This window comes from Myotis myotis, unplaced genomic scaffold (assembly GCF_014108235.1).
Source record: "Myotis myotis isolate mMyoMyo1 unplaced genomic scaffold, mMyoMyo1.p scaffold_m19_p_13, whole genome shotgun sequence".
Taxonomy (NCBI): Eukaryota; Metazoa; Chordata; class Mammalia; order Chiroptera; family Vespertilionidae; genus Myotis; species Myotis myotis.
Window position 1 is genome coordinate 17,933,782 of NW_023416317.1, and position 19,528 is coordinate 17,953,309.

Genomic DNA, 19,528 nt, shown 5'->3' on the forward strand with positions numbered 1-19,528 from the left:
AAATAAAGATCACAGAACCATGTGCACTATTTCACCTCCCTTGGGAGAGCTTTGTAGGTGTCCAGCAAAGCTCTGAGGACCAGGTACCCTTTTCCTTAGGTGTGGTTCCGACATAGTTATTGGAATGAAAGAGAGAGATGGAAGCAGAATATGACATGTGGAAAACAGGGAAAGCATAAAAGCAAAGGTTGCCAACGGCCCAGGATCTCATCTGGACAGGGACAGAGAGCTTTGTGGTCTTAGCTTACCATCTTACTGTGCTATGTTGGCCTGAGTCAAAGCATTCTGTCCAGAACAGTTCACCAAAAAAGTCTGTGTGTTCAGAGTTGTAAATAAGCCTTCAGCTATCTGAGAGACAAGATTATTCAATGACTCATCCCCAGCTGTCTGGTTAGTAGAGGTTTTGCCATATTTCACTCTCATTTCTGTATTAATGAAGACTAGTGAGTATTTAAAGAGGCTCAATAGCCTATATAATAATGATAACATATAATTAATGCTTTATATTTTAGATTTATTATATTACTTTAACTGTATTTGTGAAATACAGGTGTCCAGTCATAGGTGGAGAGAAAGCAGGTTGACAAAATTAAGGATTATGAGTTGAATAATCACTATGAGAATGGCTAAAGAGGTGTAAGTTTTTTCTTTTATTATTGTTTTCTTCCTTTATTTCTAACTAGAGGCCCAGTGCACGAAATTAGTCCATGGGAGAGGGGGTGTTCCTCAGCCCAGCCTGCACCCTCTCCAATCCAGGACCTCTTGAGGGATGTCTGACAGCCAGTTTAGGCCTGATCCTGCTGGCCTGATCGCCCCCTAACTGCTCCCCCCTGTCGGCCTGATCGCCCCCTAACTGCTCCCCCCCTGTCGGCCTGATTGCCCCCTAACTGCTCCACCCTGTCGGCCTGATCGCCCCCTAACTGCTCCCCCCCTGTCAGCCTGATTGCCTACTAACTGCTCCCCCCTGCCGGCCTGATCGCCCCTAACTGCCTCTGCCTCGGCCCCTGCCACCGTGGCTTTGTCTGGAAGATGCCTGGTCTAATTAGCATATTACCCTTTTATTAGTATAGATACCTACATTAGCATAGTAAACATAGGGTGAGTGTCCTGAATACTGTATGTTACCAGGGGGAGGGCAGACACCTTAGAGCACCTCCTGATCACCGCCCCCCACTACTGTCTTGACAGGGGTACTTTTGACAATCTTGAAACCCTTGCAGAAGTGACAGTATCATGAAACCTGATTGTGTGTGTGTGTGATAAATTCTGCTTAGTTCTTAAGGAAATCAGAGTGATTAGTAGTTTCCCAGAGTTAGTCAGGCTTTTCTGAAAGTATGTTAGGCAAGATATTATCCCTAGGGTACTAGTGAGTACCTTTTTTACACCATTCTGTCCTTATTGTGTATCATTACACTCCTGAATTGACAGTTGATATTTTGAAAAATATGGTTTATATACCAGAGGCAGTTTGTTAATTTGTAAAATATTAATTGGAGTTTCTAAGTAGATTGTTAAAAGAGACATCCTTTTTTCTTTTTTAAAAAGAAATTAATAGGTAGTGTTCTTTCCAGTAATATGGTTTCCTTTTGGTTAGTTTTCATTTTTATTATTGAGCAAAATGGGCAGAAATAGGTGTCTAGTAGCTAAAGCTAGAAATTTGAAAAACTTTGGGTGTTTTATTGTTATAGTCACTTATGATACCTGAACCTCTTGACCTCTTACTGTAATTAATATTTATTATTTTTGTTTTGTTTCTCTACAAGTAACACTGTATGCAAATTGGGAAATAAACTTAGATCTGCCCCTAGACTTAACTGCATCTGGTTTTCCTTAAGGGCCCATAGTGGCTCCTGGGTGAACTGAGAGAAGGTCTAAATGGCTCTGTTGCCAGACCCCCATTGCCAGCAGTGGCTGTGACAAGGGAAACAGGCGGGCTCCTCTGGCCTCCCTTTTTTGAGTGCGTCTCCCTCCTCTGCAGTTGAGTGCTTGAGGAGGGCTCCGTGACTCCTGCAGCCGGACCCGGGACCTTAAGGCACAACAGGGTTTCTGAAGGCATGCTCCCCTCTCAACGCCCCCCCACCCTTGACCTTTGCCCTGATTTTGGCTTCCTATTTTTTTGGTTGTTGTTATTAATCCTCACCCCAGGATATTTTTCCAATGATTTTTGGGAAGAGTGGAAGAGAGAGGGAAAAAGACGGAGAGAAACATTGATGTGAGAGAAACACATGGATTAGTTGCCTCCTGCAAGAGCCCTGGCCAGGGGGCCCTGGCCTGGGGTAGAGCTTGTAACCAAGGTATGTGCCCTTGATCAGAATTGAACCCGGGACCTTTTGGTCCACAGGCCGATGCTCTATCTACTGAGCCGAACTGACTAGGGCTTGGCTTCCTATTAACTTTAGCTGAAAGGAGTTCTTTCCAGAGCAGCTCTACCAGTGAAATTTTAGGTTCTGAGGCTGTATTTTTCACCAGCCTCATGGAGGGGCTTCCCTACTCTCCCTGTCCCATCTTTGACCTCCTTGTGACCTCCTTTTTCTCTCAGAGTTTCAGCCCCTTCAGGCCTGGACCCATTGTCTAAAATTTCATTGGCTTCCTGGCCAATGCCCTGTACTCTGGCCTCTTGCCTTTCTGAGGCCCCTGCTCTGTAGAATACCACCCCCAACCAGTCCAGTCTGTGTCCTCTCTGCTCCGGATACAGAGCACCCCAGAGTCAGGGACTCCGCCTGAAGTGGCCCTCAGTAGCCACACAGTCCAGTCTCGAGGCAGAGCCTTTCCTTTTTGCTTTCTGTGACCTTTTCAAACGTTCCCTTGCTTCTCTCGTTACACCTCCCGGTGGATTCACCCGCAGTTAGACTTCAGAGCTCCGCTGCTCTCCTACACCTTTCTGCTGAGCTTCAGGTGCCCGTCCCCGCTGTGTGGACCTCTCCGATGTGGATGCCCCACTGGCCCACCCAGAATCCCTCGTGCTACCCTAGCGCTGCTGCTCCTTGTCCCCCTGGGTCTCCTTCTTACGTTCCTCCTCAGTGATGGTGTTTGTTTTGTCCCCTTGGCGGCTTTCCTGTGGAACTTGGAATCTTATTCTTAAATTACCAATCTCTGACTGAAGAACGTGCAGTTCTGACTCCTTGGCTTTCAAATATACTTAAAGCTATGGAACTCTTTGTTCAAGTGCACTCTTTCTAGGAAGCCCAAAATAAATAGAGCTGGCGTTCTGGTGGCAGGGGTCTGAAGGACGCGAGTGCCAGGTAGGCCGCCTTGGCTGCAGCCCTCCCGGGAGCGCTGCAAGTTGGAGCTCCTTGGAGTGCTGTCCGTAGCGCCCTGGGGCACTCCGCGTGTTTGAAAACTGGTATCCATTCTGCACCCCACCCATTTCCCATTGGTTTTCTTTGGAAATTTTTATTTTTAGTATGACTGATAAACATAAAGTCAGTGCCAGTGATGAATCTTGCCAAGGAAAAAGAAAAGCCACTTTGGAAAATGAAACTAGGTATTTAAAAGAGCCAGCTCTGCTCTGGTCGGGTGCTGGGTTGCTTGGAGTGTTGCCTTGTACACCAGAAGGTTGCGGGTTTGATCCCTGGTCAGGGCACATAAGGGAGGCAACCAATCAATGTCTCTCTCTCTCTCTCTCTCTCTTTCTCCCTCCCCCCCCCCCCCTTCTCTCATATCATAACAACAACAAACAAAGAGCCAGCTCTATTAAATGCTTCAAAAGTGCTCAGGGTTCCCTTTTTACATGTCTCTGCTGACTCTCTTTAACGCTGCGTTCCTACAACATAAACACTCAATTACAGGTGACAAAAGCTGTAAAATGTTACAAAATTCCTGTTAACTAGTATATATCACTAAAAGTGAAAATATTTTTTTTTAAAAATATATTTTATTGATTTTCTCACAGAGAGGAAGGGAGAGAGATAGAGAGCTAGAAACATCGATGAGAGAGAAACATCGATCAGCTGCCTCCTGCACATCTCCCACTGGGGATGTGCCCGCAACCCAGGCACATGCCCTTGACCGGAATCGAACCTGGGACCCCTCAGTCCGCAGGCCGACGCTCTATCCACTGAGCCAAACCGGTTTCGGCAAAAAGTGAAAATATTTTTATTCTTAAAGCGGATCCTAAAAATAGAGATGGAAGTGGAATTAAGAATTTTCAGAAACTTAAGTTCTATCTGGGTTATCTGCTCCTGTATCTAGTGAGCTACAAAATATGAACATTCAAGGTAAACTTAGTTTGGTTTTATTGTTTTTGTTTTGTTCATTTACCAGCATCTCAGGTTTGTTCAACATCCTACATAATAAAAAGGTAATATGCAAATTAACCCTCACGCCCTCACAAGATGGCTGCCTACAACCAGGCCGGCAGGGGGATTAGTGAGGGACGACCAAACGACTGAACAGCAGGCTGCATGGGGTGACCAGGCTGGTGGGGGCCATGAGGGGTGACTAGACCAGCAAGGGGGGACAGTTGGGGGGGACCAGGCCTGCGGTGGGGGCAGTTAGGGGCGACCAGGCCGGCAGGGGGGGTGCAGTTAGGGCTGACCAGGCCGGTGGGGGCAGGCAGTTGGGGGCAATCAGGCCAGCAGTGGGGACAATTAGGGGCAATCAGGCCGGCAGGCAGAGGCGGTTAGGGGTGATCAGCTGGCAGGAGGGCAGTTAGAGGCGATCAGGCAGTCAGGCAGGTGAGCAGTTAGGAGCCAGCAGTCCCGGATTGTGAGAGGGATGTCCGACTGCCGGTAGGCCCAATTCCCGGGATCAGGCCTAAACCAGCAGTCGGAGATCCCCTGAGGGGTTCTGGATTGAAGAGGGTGCAGGCTGGGCTGAGGGGAACACCCCCCCCCCCCGAATCTCATGCACCGGGCCTCTAGTAATTAGAATAAAATCCAAACTCCTTATTGGCCTTTAAATTCCCTTTGTGACTTGTTCCCGGCCCCGCACTTTTCTTCCTGCTTTCCCAGCCACTTTTTTCTTTCTGTCCCTCCAAGTACACTTCGCTTCCTTTCATCATAGAAGGTTCAGCTCAGCCATGAAGCCTTCCCCACACATCCTCACCTCCACTCCTCAGGAGCTTTTTCTCATTGCTGTTTGGGTTTCTTCATGGCACTTATCACTATATGAAATTATCTTACTTTTATTTCATTTTAATATTTTAATTTTCAAATTTTAAATTATTACAAAATGTTTTGAACTTACGCTGTAGAGAATATTAAAACCTACTCCAAGGATTTTTTTCCTTATTATTCCTTGTGGGAAAACTGGACAGTATGCTAATGCATTGTTCCTGTGTTTCTATTGTAAAGTCTGCGAAGACAGGAACCGGAGCTGTCCTTTAATCAGCAAGACATCCCTGGTACTGAAGACAGTGTATGGCAAATACATGATAAATGGAGGTATGAAGAAACAACCAACTTGTAAATGATCTGAGAAATATTTTTTTTCTAACTCCAGAGATTTTTCTGTAATGTTATAGTTTAGTTCTGAATGTTCAGAAATTTTTTTTATGAGAAATCAGTATTTTGCCATATTTTGCTGCATGGAATGTCTATTTTGATTGTTTTAGGTTACCAAAGTCTTTCCTCAACTTCATTTTTAAAAAGTCATATTAATTTATAACATCCCTTTTTCCAAGAGAACTGCATGCCTTTAGATCTTTGACAAATGCATTGCCGTTAGTAAAAATCAAATCGAAGGGCATAGTCGTTTGTTTTACTTTTCATGGAAGTAGTTACAAAGACACAATGAGCAGTCTGGTTCTAGGTGGGCTTGGGGTGGGGCACCTGCACTTCCTTTGCCCTGGTGTGACTGAAGAGAGCCTATTACGTGTAGGTGCGTGAGCCCCAGGTTTGGCTTCAGGATCAAATGCAGTGAATTCACTGTTATTGAATCAGTGCTCTTACCATGGTGGGAGCACTGATGATGGCTGTACCTGGATGAGGACTGGGGGTCCCTGAGACTAGGGCAGGTGTCTACAGAGGTGGAAGAGGGTTGGATTGGCTTAGGCCTTGCCTACAATCTCCATCCCCTACTCTGGGCCAGTCCTGCTTGGAAATGGAAAAGTTTTCTAAAAATTGAAGCTGTTGGGGGAAAAACCCTCTAGTTATTACTGAACTGATTTTTGGCTGGGGAGAGCTTAGGAAATTTGGACTCTTTGGTAATTCTAAAGTTCTTTGGTAATTTAAAATAAAAAATATGTAAAACTTTATTCAAAATATGATTAGCATATAATATTAACATGTGATATGTAATTCATTGAACTTTAGTTGAGGATTTAATATATTCAAATCTTTTAAACGTTGATTACAACAGAGCAAACATTTAAGGGATTTTTGCATCTTGGTTTGAGAGCAAGTATAACTTTTCTTTTAGCATTATGGCAAGAAATTGAAGTTACTGTTTTTGAAAAATGGTAAAACAGACCTCTCTGTATTCCATCCGTCCACCCACTCATGTTTTACTGAATTTGAATTTTGCCACAAAGAATTTAGAGATAGTTAAGAAAGATGAGTTTGCTTTTAATAGGCATCACTTTTTCTACCATAATCTACAGACTTAACCATTGTACACCATAAGCATCTATAGATGCAAGCGGTGGACCTTATTTTAATTAAATTCAAAATATCGTGGCAGTTAACTGGTTAAGTACTCTTTAATTTTTTTAAAAACAGGGATACATGTACATAGTAAAATATTTCTTGACTAGTGAACGAGAGTGTACCCCTTACTGAGATTGTCAGTCCCACAGTCTCTTCTGTAGGCCATTGCTATTCCTAGTTTCTTTCGTATTTTCCCAGAAAAACTCTAGTATTTGTATAAAAACATAAATTTCCTCTACCTACTTTAAAAAATTAATTGGTAATGCTCTTTCCATGTAAAATATCTTGTATGTATCCAAGTACAGATGATCTTCCTCATTCTTTTCTAGTTACATAGTAGTCCATGATATATATACCAAAATTTATTCAGTTGGTTTTCTGTTTGTATATGTTCTGGGTTGTTTCTTATTTTTTAATTCCACAGCAGTATCATGAACTGCATTTGCTTAGATCAAGACAAGCTTTTTTTTTTTTTTTTTTTTAAATATATTTTATTGATTTTTCACAGAGAGGAAGGGAGAGAGATAGAGAGTTAGAAACATCGATGAGAGAGGAATATCGATCAGCTGCCTCCTGCACATCTCCCACTGGGGGATGTGCCCGCAACCCAGGTACATGCCCTTGACCGGAATCGAACCTGGGACCTTTCAGTCCGCAAGCCGACGCTCTATCCACTGAGCCAAACAGGTTTCGGCAAGACAAGCTTTTTAATACTTAAAGTGTTGTGTGTTTTTTTTGAGTTAGTGTATTTGTAAAGGTAGATAATTCTACAACCACTCCCCCCGCACCCCCCAAGTGCAGAAGAGAAAGGAACTGATGTAGAGAAGACCAATGAGTTGGAGGTGAAGTCATGCAGAGCTTTCCACCTGCCCCACCATTCTTTCCCTGCCCCATGTTGCAGAAGAGGTGGCGGAGGCAGAAGTCTTGGGAGATGAAGCATCTGAAGATGCCCGTAGACTCCTGAGGTCTGACCATGCCTTTAAAGCCCAAGGCCTGTGTGCACGCTGCTTACTATAAATTAATTAATTTATTTTAATATGTTTTAATTGATATATTTTTTGTTTTTTAGAGAGAGGAAGGGAGAGGGGGAGAGAGAGAAACATCCATCAGCTGCCTCCTGCACAATCCCTCCTGGGGATTGAGCCTGCAACCTAGGCATGTGCCCTGATTGGGAATGGAACCAATGGCCTCTCAATGCTTGGGGCGGCACTCAACCAACTGAGCCGCACCAGCCAGGGCTGCTTGTTATAAATACAGCTAATTTTTTTTGTATTTTGATTTTGAGAAACTTGTAGCAGCATGGATTGGCTAACAAACTGTATCGATTGCTGGAAAAATTTTTCTATATTTTTTTATTAATTGGCAGCTGATTTTTATCTGAGTTACTTGGTAAGGACTTTTTAATACTATGCTCTGGTTTCAGTGCAGTATTTCTGAAGACACTGAATTTGGAATCCTGAGGCTTCTGTAGTTGAACCCTACAGTGTTGTATATCTTGGTAGTCCAGGTTCTTAGTTATTACCTTTATTGGAAGAACTTCAGAGCACTTCCCAGAGCATGTTTTCACATCTCTATCGTATCTCCTTTGTGTTCTGTCATTGCCTGCAAAATGCTTTGCAAAAATTTATGGTAGTATAGTGTGTGTGTGTGTGTGTGTGTGTCGGTGTCGGTGTATTCCTAACCCATGACTGTTGTTGCTTGCTCAAAGGGTGTGCACACTGAGCCAGTGGTGACTGGTCTTTGAGCACTAGTACACTTTCCTGCAGGGGTTCTCAGCCACTGAATGCTCACTGGGCTTTCCTGAGTCAAGTGTGTTTGCTCTGCTGTCGTCTTCTTTCTGCCCTGAGTTTTGTGTTTTAGTGAGCAGTTTTGACCCAGAAAGCAGACGGAGGATGCAGCTTATCAAATTACACTTGTGGCAAAGAAACACTATAACATTGTATGTCAAAAAGCAAGTTTTATGGATCAGTAATGTGCTTTCAAGAAGTGATCTGAGGAAAAAAAAAAGTATAGTAATTCCCACATATCTGCGGTTTTGCTTTCCCGTTTCAATTACCTGTAGTTAACCACGATCCAAACATATTAAATGGAAAATTCCAGAAATAACGTATGTGTTACATGATGCTTTGTTCCCAGTATGAACAATGAAAGCTCGTGGCGTCTGACTTAGCTCTGCCTGGGACGTGATTCCTCCCTTTGTCCAGGGTGTCCATGCAGTATAAGCTTTCTCTGTTATCATCAGATCAGCTGTCATGTGTCACAGTGTTTGTGTTCAGATAACCCTTATTTTGGCCCCCAAAATAACCCTTAATAATGTTCAAGTAACCTTTAATCATGGCCCCTTAGTGCAAGAGTAGTGATAAGGCAATTCAGATATGCCAAAGAGAAGCTGTAAACGCTGCCTTTAGGGTTCAGTACTACCCTGGGTTTCAGGCATTCGCTAGGGATCTTGGAATGTATCCCCCATGTATAAAGGGGGGACTACTGTATAGAAGTCAGCAGGCAGTCAGGGCTATTCAAGCTCTTTGTATTGTGAAAGGCTTTGTAAATAAGAGGACAACCTGATAAGTTGGACCATCCAAATGTCTAAAGAACAGGTGGAAGAAACAATGGCTTGAAAGCATTCTTTAACCAGAGGATTTAAGAAGACTAAGCAAATTGCCTATGGATAACGCCTAATAAATTTACACACGGACTCTGCTTTCTTGACCCCTCAGATCCTTCCATCCATTATTGAAAAAGGCACTCCTGGTGAGCTGGTGTGCACACGAGGCTGGAGGGCTGGTCAAAATGCTGGCCCTGAGGCAGGTGCCAGGCACTGCATTTCCTTCTCACGTGACAGTGACAGTACTGCTCTGTTGGGCAGCCATCGCTGCATTAAAAAGTTGTATATATTTTTCCTCATCAGTGAATTGGAGGTACCATGATCTGATACCTTAGAAATTCATTTAGCAAATGCTAAGTAGGTGTGAAGTGAAGCAGTGGTGCCAGGGGTTTAGGAAATGCAAAGTTGCCTGAAGGCCCTGGGCTGGAGAAGCTTACAGTCCTGGGATAAGATACCAGTATGAGACAGAAGAGCTTGTTGAAAAGGCACAAAATGACTATTATGGAAGATATTTTGATAGCGGTGTGGGAAGGGGCTAACCTTTTTGTAAGGTATTGTTTTGAGCAATAATTTTTGTGGAATAATTCTCATTACTGATGTTTCTCTCTCTCTCTCTCTCTCTCTCTCTCTCTCTCTCTCTCTCTCTCCCTCTCTCTCTCTCTCTCTCTCTCTCCCTCCTTCCCTCCCTTCCTCCCTCCCTCCCTCCTTCCCTCCCTCCCTCCCTCCCTCCCTCCCTCTCCCTTCCTCTCTGAAATCAATAAAAATATATTAAAAAAATCTTATAACCTTGGCGTGTTATACATTAGTTTTCCCCTGTATTGACTATTGCAGAATGTTAATTTATAATTATTATGTTTTCTTTGGCTAAAACCATTATATTCTCACCTGGTAGGAGTCCTATAGAAATTTCTATTAATGTGAGTTCCAGGAAGATTCAGGGACCAAGCCCCTGACTTTTAAGGATCATTTTGGGGTTCAAAATAAATATTCACAATTTGCTCAGCATCCTCACTGTTGCCACTTTGTTCCAAGCTATCATCCAATCTCATGTAGATTATTGCAGTAGCCTCCTGATTGATTCCCCTCCTGCTGCCCTGGCCCCCACCAGTCTACCCTTGACACCGAGGGATCCTCTTAACAGGTAAATTAGATGCTGTCACTCCTCTATTCAGAATCTGCTGATAAAGTCTTTATTGTATCCCACAGGCTCCCATGGCCTAGCCTCCCCACCTCTCAGACTGCCTCCTGCTTAATCTGCTCCGGCCACTATGACTCTTGCTATTCTGTAACATGCCAAGGGGCTCCCTCCTTAGCGCCTTTTCACATGCTGTTCCCTCTGCCTGGAAGGCTCTGCCTGTAGATATGTCTGCATGATTAGCTCCTTCACTTCCTTGGGGTCTTTCCCCAAAAATCCCCTCAGTGACCTGTGTATCTAACATTTCAACCCTCTTCCAACATTTCACTCCCTGTCCCTGCTTATTTTTTTTTCCTTCTACTTAGTGTTTATTACCTCACACTGTATTTCACTTATCTGTCCTGTGTATTGTCTCTCTTCTCCACTAGAATGTAAGCTCTTCGAGGATGAGGGTTTTTGTGTTATTTACTACTAAATCACCAATGCCTAGAACAGGGTCTGGCCTATAGTAGGTGCTCAGTAAAAAAAAAAATATTGTTGAATGAATGGATGAATGAACATTTCATAGCACAGCTCCCCATGCTGGTCTGTGACTTAGAGAAATTCTGAATTTGGCAGCTATCCACCAATTAGTGTCTAGGTAGGAAATCACCCCAGGTGCTTCAATCAAAAGGGGATATAATTATCGGAATTGGATATAAAAGGAAAGGCTGGAGGAGTTAGGGGGAAGGTGGTATTACCCAGAGCCCACAGACTCCCAGTTTTTACTCTTGCTGCTGGAGTTCACTGCCACCATGGAGGAGCTTGTCCTTCTGCCAGTGCTGCTGCCAGAGGTACGGGCAGCACAGCTTACAAGGTGGGTGTGGGGATGTAGAGGAGTTAGGGTGAGTGTAGAAGGGTAGGTGTGGGGCAAAGTACCAACATAAACTATCCAGCACAGGTGTATTTATTCAGCTCACGTGTGGAGATAAACTTAGGTGCAGGACAAACTGAAGGGGGTAGTTTGGGCTGTGATGCCAAATTAATAGCACAGGGAAAGATATTAGATTGCTAGTGAAACATTAAAAAACCAAGAATTAAATCCCACCTTAGCTTAGTCACATCCATGTGCTGAACCACAAAACTGAACTCAGCTCTAGAAATGGGAGGGACCCAAAGGAAATACATCTTCACCGTGGCCGTGATCTCTTTGTGTGACTAAATGCTCATTTCTGTGACTTCAGTAAATCTGTGTTTACGCCCCATTGTGTCCCAGATTAGATCGCTGTCACCTGAAGGATCCTACGGCCTCCCCTAATCGGATTGCAGTCATTATGCAGAGCCCTGCTTCATTTATTTGCAGGTTTAAGATGTATCAGGCATGTGCTTCTGGCACCTCTAGGTGCCACTCCCTTTGCTACTCAAATCATGCCTTGCTCCCCACTCCCCCAGACACATGCCAGGATCTTGTTGCTCTCTCCTCCCTTTCCTCCTCTTCTCACTCTGTAAACAAGGACACCAGTGTCTAAGTACACTTTCTTGCTAATCCTATTAATGTTCAGTGCTTGTCGATATTTATGACGTGAATCCAACACTAATAAGCTTATATCTTTGTATTAGGGACTAGCGGCCCAGTGCATGAAAATTCATGCACTGGAGGGGGTTCCCTCAGCATGACCTGCCCCCTCTCACAGCCTGTGAGTCCTCAGGGGCAGAGGCGACCCGGTGATCAGGGGAAGGGGATGCCCATTACACCTCTGCTGCTGCCACTGCCGGCAGCGCAGGCATTGACCTGCCCTGGTTACCTGAGCCTCAGGTGTCCCTGGCAGCCACCATCCGAGGCTTGCTTGCGCCTCAGGTTGGCCCTGGGCGGCTGGGGGGCTGAGGGGACTGAGTGCCACCATCTTGTGGCTGTGGGCACCACCATCTTTGAGGGCGGGGCAGTCAGTTAGCACATTTCCTCCTTATTGGCTGTGGGCACCGCCATCTTTGAGGGCGGGGCAGTCAATTAGCACATTTCCTCCTTATTGGCTGTGGGTACCACCATCTTTGTGATGGCACGAAGGTCAATTAGCATATTCCCTCTTTATTAGATAGGATAGCAACGTTTTTAATCTCTTAAGATGTAGAGGGAGAAAATAGTGGATGTGGAAGGAATTGGTGGGACGTCTGTTCCCCTTGCTCCTTTTCCCACTTCCCTACGTCCAGGGATTTAGGTTGAGTGTCTGTTTCTTGGATGTGAGGTCTATCATTAATAGACCAAGAAACTACCTTCTCCACCCACATCTCCCCCCCCCCCCCAAAAAAAAAGACAAAATGAAATTCTATACAATGATTACATCTACAGATTTAGACTTCTACCATTATTTATTTATTTGTGAATATACATTTTTATTGACTTCAGAGAGGAAGGGAGAGGGAGAGAGAGTTAGAAACATCAGTGATGAGAGAGAATCATTTATTGGCTGCCTCCTGCACGCCTCCTGCTGGACATTGAGCCCGTAACCTGGGCATCACACCATGGGATTTGGTTTGGTGACCCAGAATCAAACCATGACCTCCTGTTTCATAGGTTGCTGCTCAACTACTGAGCTACACTGGTCCGGCTCGTAATTTATTTTTTACAAAATTTACAGCCTTTATTTTTCCTCAAAACCTAAAATTCCTAAGGTATTTTAATGTTAAAAATCTTCAGAGTAATATGTCATGTTTCTGATGAATTAAATAATTTATGTTCAAGTACCAGATTATTTCATTCATCAGGTTGTTTCAGATTTCTGTATTGCTGGCTATTTTTATTTAAGGGTGGTCCTGTGCTGCTTGTAAACGTAAATAAACGGACCCTTCATGTCCTGGTTTGGATCCATCTCGTCATGTTTATGGATTCACTTGTAGGGATATAATTAGCTTTTAAAAATTATACCTAGCTGCAGTTCCTTAACTTCCTAATAGGATTTTATAATTTTTCTTCAAGCCAAGAAAACTAAAATAAACTTCTATTATTTTTGTTTTCCCATAGTCCAGAGTATTCCCATAGCAAGAAAGTTAAGCCCGGCCGGCGTGGCTCAGCAGTTGAAGGTCAACCTGTGAACCAGGAGGCCATGGTTTGATTTCTGGTCAGGGCACATGCCCGTCCGGGTTGCGGACTTGATCCCCACCCAGTGTGGGATGTGCAGAAGGCAGCCAATCAGTGATTCTCTCTCATCATTGTTGTTTCTATCTGTCTTTCCCTCTCCCATCCTCTCTGAAATCAATAAAATTATATTAAAAAAGAAAAAGAAAGTTAACTGCCAAAAAGAAAGGCACCTTAGATTCTTCTGTTCTTTGTGCCTCCACATAATTGAGGGCTTAATATTTGTGTTTTCACCACTGAAAGCCATAACATTCTACTTAATGCTATAGAGAAGGAATCCATGAGAGGAGGAGCTGTGTGGGCAGGGATACTGGCCTCTGGTGTATTTGCATTTTGTCTTCTGTAAGTCCCTTTCTGAATTTGAAGTGTCACTTTAAAGAGAAATAGCGCCTCATCAGAATTCTAGGAGAAAAATATTCTGTTTGAATTTAATTTTTAAAATTTAATTAAAATTTTTCTTTTTCTGCATGTTTCCACTACTTTCCCCCTTTAAATGATTTTATTCTTCTCCTGAAGGTGCTCTGTTTTCGACCTGTAGTTATTGCAGGTGCATAGAAAGGTGCTGGCTGAATGGGCTGGGGCCGCAGTGCTGTGACACTGAGCGGATGGGAGGAGGGTCCTGCTTTCCTGTGTCCTCAGGGTTCCCAAGGAGCTGATGTCTTATGAAAACACCTTTAAAAATTATCAACTGACTTAAATTAAATCTCCAAATGTCAGCAGAGTACACTTGACCAGGAAAATATCTGTGACTCAGAGATATTTATTTGCTTTTAACTTCTTAGAGGCATTTACTTTTATTTATTTAACTTTTTATTATTGGACATTTTAAACATACTTAAATGAAGAGATACCAATATAATGTATCCTCATTTACTGATCACCCTGAATTAATATTTTGCTATTTTAGAGGCATTTTCTAATGAATTTAGCCATAAAAACTTGCATTTTATATTTTTCTCTATGTTTTAAGCAGACTTTTCTCCTAATTTACATTGGCAAATTTACATGTGCATTAGGAACTCTCAAGATTAGTTATAGAGAAGCAATAACTAAATTTGGTCTTTCAATAGAAAGGCAATGAGTGTAAAATGAACACCTCGCTGCTAGAGCTATACTTTATGAATAGGCTGTTATATACTAGTATAGACTATTACTGTTAGGCTCAACTTAGCTGGTGGGGAACCTCTACTTTCACTTACAGTATGGTAAAATCTGTATTATAAAACTCTGGTGGAAACCTATAGATTGGGATATTTTATTTCTCCCTTCTTTTTCTCCTTTCTCCATTTCCCATTTGTGTTCTTTTTGCTATTCATTCTACATATATTTATTGACACTGAATATACAACCTAAAGAAGATGAAAGCTTATATTGCAGTAAAGTAGGGAGATAATAAGCCAGTAAGGAAATAAATAGAATCTAGTATGTGTGATAAGTATTTAGCAGGTAGACTGAGTGATAATGTTAGAGAATAAGATGGAGGTGTGCTCAGTAGGGTGAATAGAAAAAATCTTTACGTGCTGGTGATTTTAGATTAAGATGTGAAGGGTGAGAAGCAGCCATGTTTAGAGAAAGGGAGAAGCACTTTTGCAAAGGCCCTGCGGGAGGAGATAGTGTGTGGCGAATTAGAAAGCTGTAGGGGACTATGAATGGAAGGAAGGTGGAGTGGTAAGTAGGGACTTGTAGATCCTGGTAAGGAGTTTGGCGTTTATTATTTAGGAGGCTACTGGAAGCCTTTATGTGGGATTGGGACAGGGTCTGCTTTGCCTTTTAAAAATATATCTATTTGCTGTGTGGAGAATGGACTTATAAAGATAAAGGGAGGCAGTTTAGAGGCTACTGAGATAGTCCAGGTGGATTGGATTAGGATGATGGCAGTGAAAACAGAAGTGATTGATTTCAAGATACATGGTGATAGGCTCAATAGAGTTTGCTAATGGACAGGGTGAAGGTGAGGGAGCCATCAGTGGTGGTTTCTAAGTTTGGCTTGGTTGGTTTCATACTACTGAGATGGGGAAGCCTGTGGAGAGTTGGGTTTGAAGCAAATTAGAGTCAGTTTTGGTTGCCTGCCCAACATTAAAGTGGAGATTCCAAATGTGTAGTTGGACATATGTGTCTGGAGGTCAGAGAGTAAGCCTCATAAGATTCCTGTGTTTATAGCCGTGCATTTACATAACACCACCTAGGAAGAGAATGTGAATTGTGTATGGGGGAAAGAAGATGATTTAGCACCCAATTCTTAGGAATTCCAAGATTAAGAGTTTGTGTTACTTGGAGGAGCCAGCGAAGAAGACTGAGAAGGGTTGGCCAGAGGGGACGAAGAAAAACCAGGAGAGCAATGTCACAGTGGCTCAGAGAGGAAAATGCGTTGAGCAGGAAGACCAGTAAGATCAGAGAGGGAACCATTCATTGGATTTGGTGATTGGAAGGTCATTGGTGAGCTGGACAAGGGCAATGCCAGTGTGTTAGGGTAGCCTGTAGCCAGATTGGGGAGGAAGTGAGGAATAGCATGTGTATGTGTATGTGTATGTGCATGTGTATGTGTATGTGTATATGTGATAAGACTTCTTACTGTGAAAGGAAAGCAGAGATATGGTAAGTTCTTGGAGGGCATGAGGCTTTTATTATTATTATTATTGAGATGGCAGCATTAGAGCATGCTTGTATGTTGTTTTAATGGGACTCATTTGGTAGAGAGGGACCTGGTACAGAAAGAATAACTGAAGGTTCTATGTTATTAAGTAGGTGGAAGGGGTGAATCTAGAGCTTCAGGGTTTTTCCTTTGAGGATAGAGGCAGATGCTGCAGGTGGTGGGAAAATCAAGGAAGTTCTTGACACCCTCACATGCTCTGCATAGTTGGTTAACTTTTCTCGCTCCCAGCTCTCGCGTTCTCCAGTTGTTGGAATAGGCAAAGATAGCCAATTTGTATTAAATAAGTGAAGAAGCAGAACTTTACTACTGCTTATTGTACATTGAAGTGTATCGTTTAAGAAGAGGAGGAGAGGGGTTTAGAAATTGCCCAAGATGTAGATAGGTGCTTATAAGAAGTCACAATCATTTTGTTAAGGTAATTACTTTGGGAAGATTGCAAATAACGTTTGACAAGTGGAAAGTGTAAACTGCAATGCAGGAGAAGGAAAGAGGCCGGGAAGCTTTATTTTGAGGGGCTCTCTCAGTGTGAATCCTGGAATTTCTCCGAGTTGCTGCAACTCGTGTGGCAGTCCTGTGATTGTGCTCTTTGAGGAAGGTTTCCTTTTTTTAATGTGCTACAAGACACATCACTTTTCACAATTATTTTTTTAAAAATATATTTTTATTGATTTTAGAGAGAGAGCAAGAGAGAGGGCTAGAGAGATAGAAACATTGATGAGAGGAAGACATCATCAAGCCTGCAACTCCTGCATGTGTCCTAACCTGGAACGGTCGGTGACCTCTTGGTTCCTGGTTTGAGGCTCAACCACTGAGCCACACCGGCTGGACAAGGAAGTTTTTCTTTATTAAGTGTATAAGACTAAGTCATGTAGAAGGGACGTGGGAGAGTGCTTATGATCAGTTTAGGCTGTAAGATCCCCAAGAGGATAGGGACTTTGTTCACCACTTCTCCAGAGCAAGGAACTATGCCAGGCAGGTAAAAGGCACTCAGTAAGTATCTGTTACGTGAGTAGTGTCACTCTGTTAGTGGGCCTGGAGAGTAAGTGACTGCAGCATCCTCAAAATGAAAGTTTCTTCTTTTATCCAGAGATCAAATTCCTACATAAAGCAATGAGGTACGGTAGAAAAACCACAGGCAGTAAATTAGGTAACGATCCCATCTTTATCTTTTAATACCTTGGTCATGTTTCTTAGCCTCAATTTCTTTATATCTATAAGATGGAAATAGTAATAATGTACTTTACATAATTATATATTTATATAATGTATATAAAATACTGAATATACTTCCTGACTTAGTAGGTCCTCAACAAAAGGAGCATTTTATTAGTTTCCCTTTGTTTGGTGGTTGAGTCTAGCTCAGTACTGCGTCAGATCTAGTTCCCAGTGATTAGTTTTCCAGGTAGGGGAAAAAAGAGGGAAATGGGAGCTTTCCCTCCTGTCAGCTGGATTAAAGAACTGAATGTAAAAGGCATAATTAGAAAACTTTCAGGTGATAATAGAAGAGATCTCCGTGACCTCTGTGACCTCAGAGTGGGGAAGAATTTCTCCTTTTCTTTTGTGATATTTACTTTATTGTGGTGGTCTGGAACCTAACCTGCAACATCATCTTTTTTTATAAAAATTAAATTTATTGAGGTGACATTGGTTAATAAGATGATATAGATTTTGAGTGTACAATTCTATGATTTATCACCAGTATATTGCATTGTGTGACCACTACCCAAAGTCAAATCTTCTTCTGTCGCCATATATTTGACCCCCTCTATCCTTCACCACCTCCAACCCTCTTCCCTCTGTTAACCATCAGACTCTTGCCTGTGTCTGTGAGTTAAGAATTTCTTAAACAAGGTACAAAAAGCACTATCTGAAAAGATTAATAAGTATGACGACATTAAAATTAAAACCATTATCAATAGACACCATAAAGAGAACAGAAACATTAGCCATAGAGCAGAGAATAAATCTTAATCACATGTAACTATCAGAATATATAAAGAGCTTTCAAATCAGTAAGTAAAACAGATAGCCAGTAGAAAAATGACTTGAGCAGGCACTTACCAAAAGAGGAAATCCAGTGGTCAGTAAACATAAGAAAAGGCGTTTCCCTTCACTTTAATCGGGGAAATACAAATTAAAACATTGTTAGATACCATTACACATTCAGAGATTTGCAAAAATCTAAAAATCTCACTGTAGGAAGTGAGTATGTGGAGAATGAGAGCTCTATTCAATCTGTGAGACAGTACAACCACTTTGGGAAAGTTAGACATTATTTTAAAAGTCAGCTATGTATACTCTTCCCAGCCTCCGCTAGATTGGCAGGGCTGTGGCCTGAGGCCGGCATTGAGATGACCAGGGCTATGATTGTAAAGTTACTAGAGCTCAGAATTGCCCTGGTGTCCGATACTAAGCAAATTGCTCCTACTTTGGAGTTAGGAGTGTGAACTTAAAATTCTAATAATTTTTCTTCCTCTGTCCTTTTCATTATTAACTAGAGGCCCAATGCATGAAATTTGTGCAAGAGTAGGGCTTCCTTCCCCCGGCTGCCAGCACTGGCTTCCCTTTGGCACCCAGGACCCAAGCTGGCTTCCCTCCGGCCGCCCACAGGCACCCGGAACCCAGGCTTCCCTCCGGCCCCGGTGTTGTCTGGAAGGATGTCCACTCTAATTAGCATATTACTCTTTTATTATTATAGACTAGAGGCCTGGTGCACAAAAATTTGTGCCCTCGGGGGGAAGGGGGGGTCCCTCAGCCTGGCCTGTGCCCTCTCGCAGTCTGGGACCCCTTGGGAGATAACGACCTGCTGGCTTAGGCCTGCTCCCGGGTGGCAGAGGGCAGGCCCAATGCCTAGGTGCAGCCCCTGGTCGGGCTCAGAGCAGGACTGATTGGGGAGGCCCCTGTCATGCACAGAGCAGGGCGGATCGGGAGGTTGCGATGCCACCCTCAGTCACGCTCAGAGTAGGGCCGATTGGGGGTTTGGGGCACTACCCCGTCACACTCAAGGCAGGGTCGATGGGGAGGTTGCAGCGCCACCCCCTGTCACGCACAGAGCAGGGCCAATCAGGGGGTTGGGGCGCTGCCCCCTGTCATTCACCGAGCAGGGCCCATCAGGGGGGTTGGGGCTCCGTACCCTGTCACGCAAAGAGCAGGGCCAGTCAGGGGGTTGGGGCACTGCCCCCTGTGATGCACAGAGCAGGGCCGATCAGGGGGTTGGGGAGCTCCCCCCTGTCACAGAGTAGGTCCGATAGGGGAGTTGGGGCACCGCCCCCTGTCACACACAGCAGGGCGGATCAGGGGGTTGGGGTGCTGCACCCTGTCACACTCAGGGCAGGGCCGATGGGAAGGTTATGGCTCTACCCTGTCACACATAGAGCAGGGCCCGTGGGGGGCGATTGGGGCGTCGCCCTCTATCACCCACAGAGCAGGGCCGATC

The 19,528-nt window shown here is 43.6% G+C and overlaps 1 protein-coding gene across 9 annotated transcripts in view; it reads left to right on the forward strand.

Moving 5' to 3' along the window:
* The window catches only part of SFMBT1 (Scm like with four mbt domains 1), a 105,060-nt gene that overhangs the window by 6,995 nt on the left and 78,537 nt on the right, over positions 1-19,528 (forward strand). For 2 of the 9 annotated variants that reach the window (XM_036331925.1, XM_036331924.1), the window contains exon 2: positions 5,295-5,384. The exons of the other annotated variants lie outside the window; for them this stretch is intronic. The gene's annotated coding sequence lies outside the window, so the exon portion shown is untranslated. The remainder of the gene's footprint in view (positions 1-5,294; positions 5,385-19,528) is intronic. 9 annotated transcript variants of the gene reach the window in all.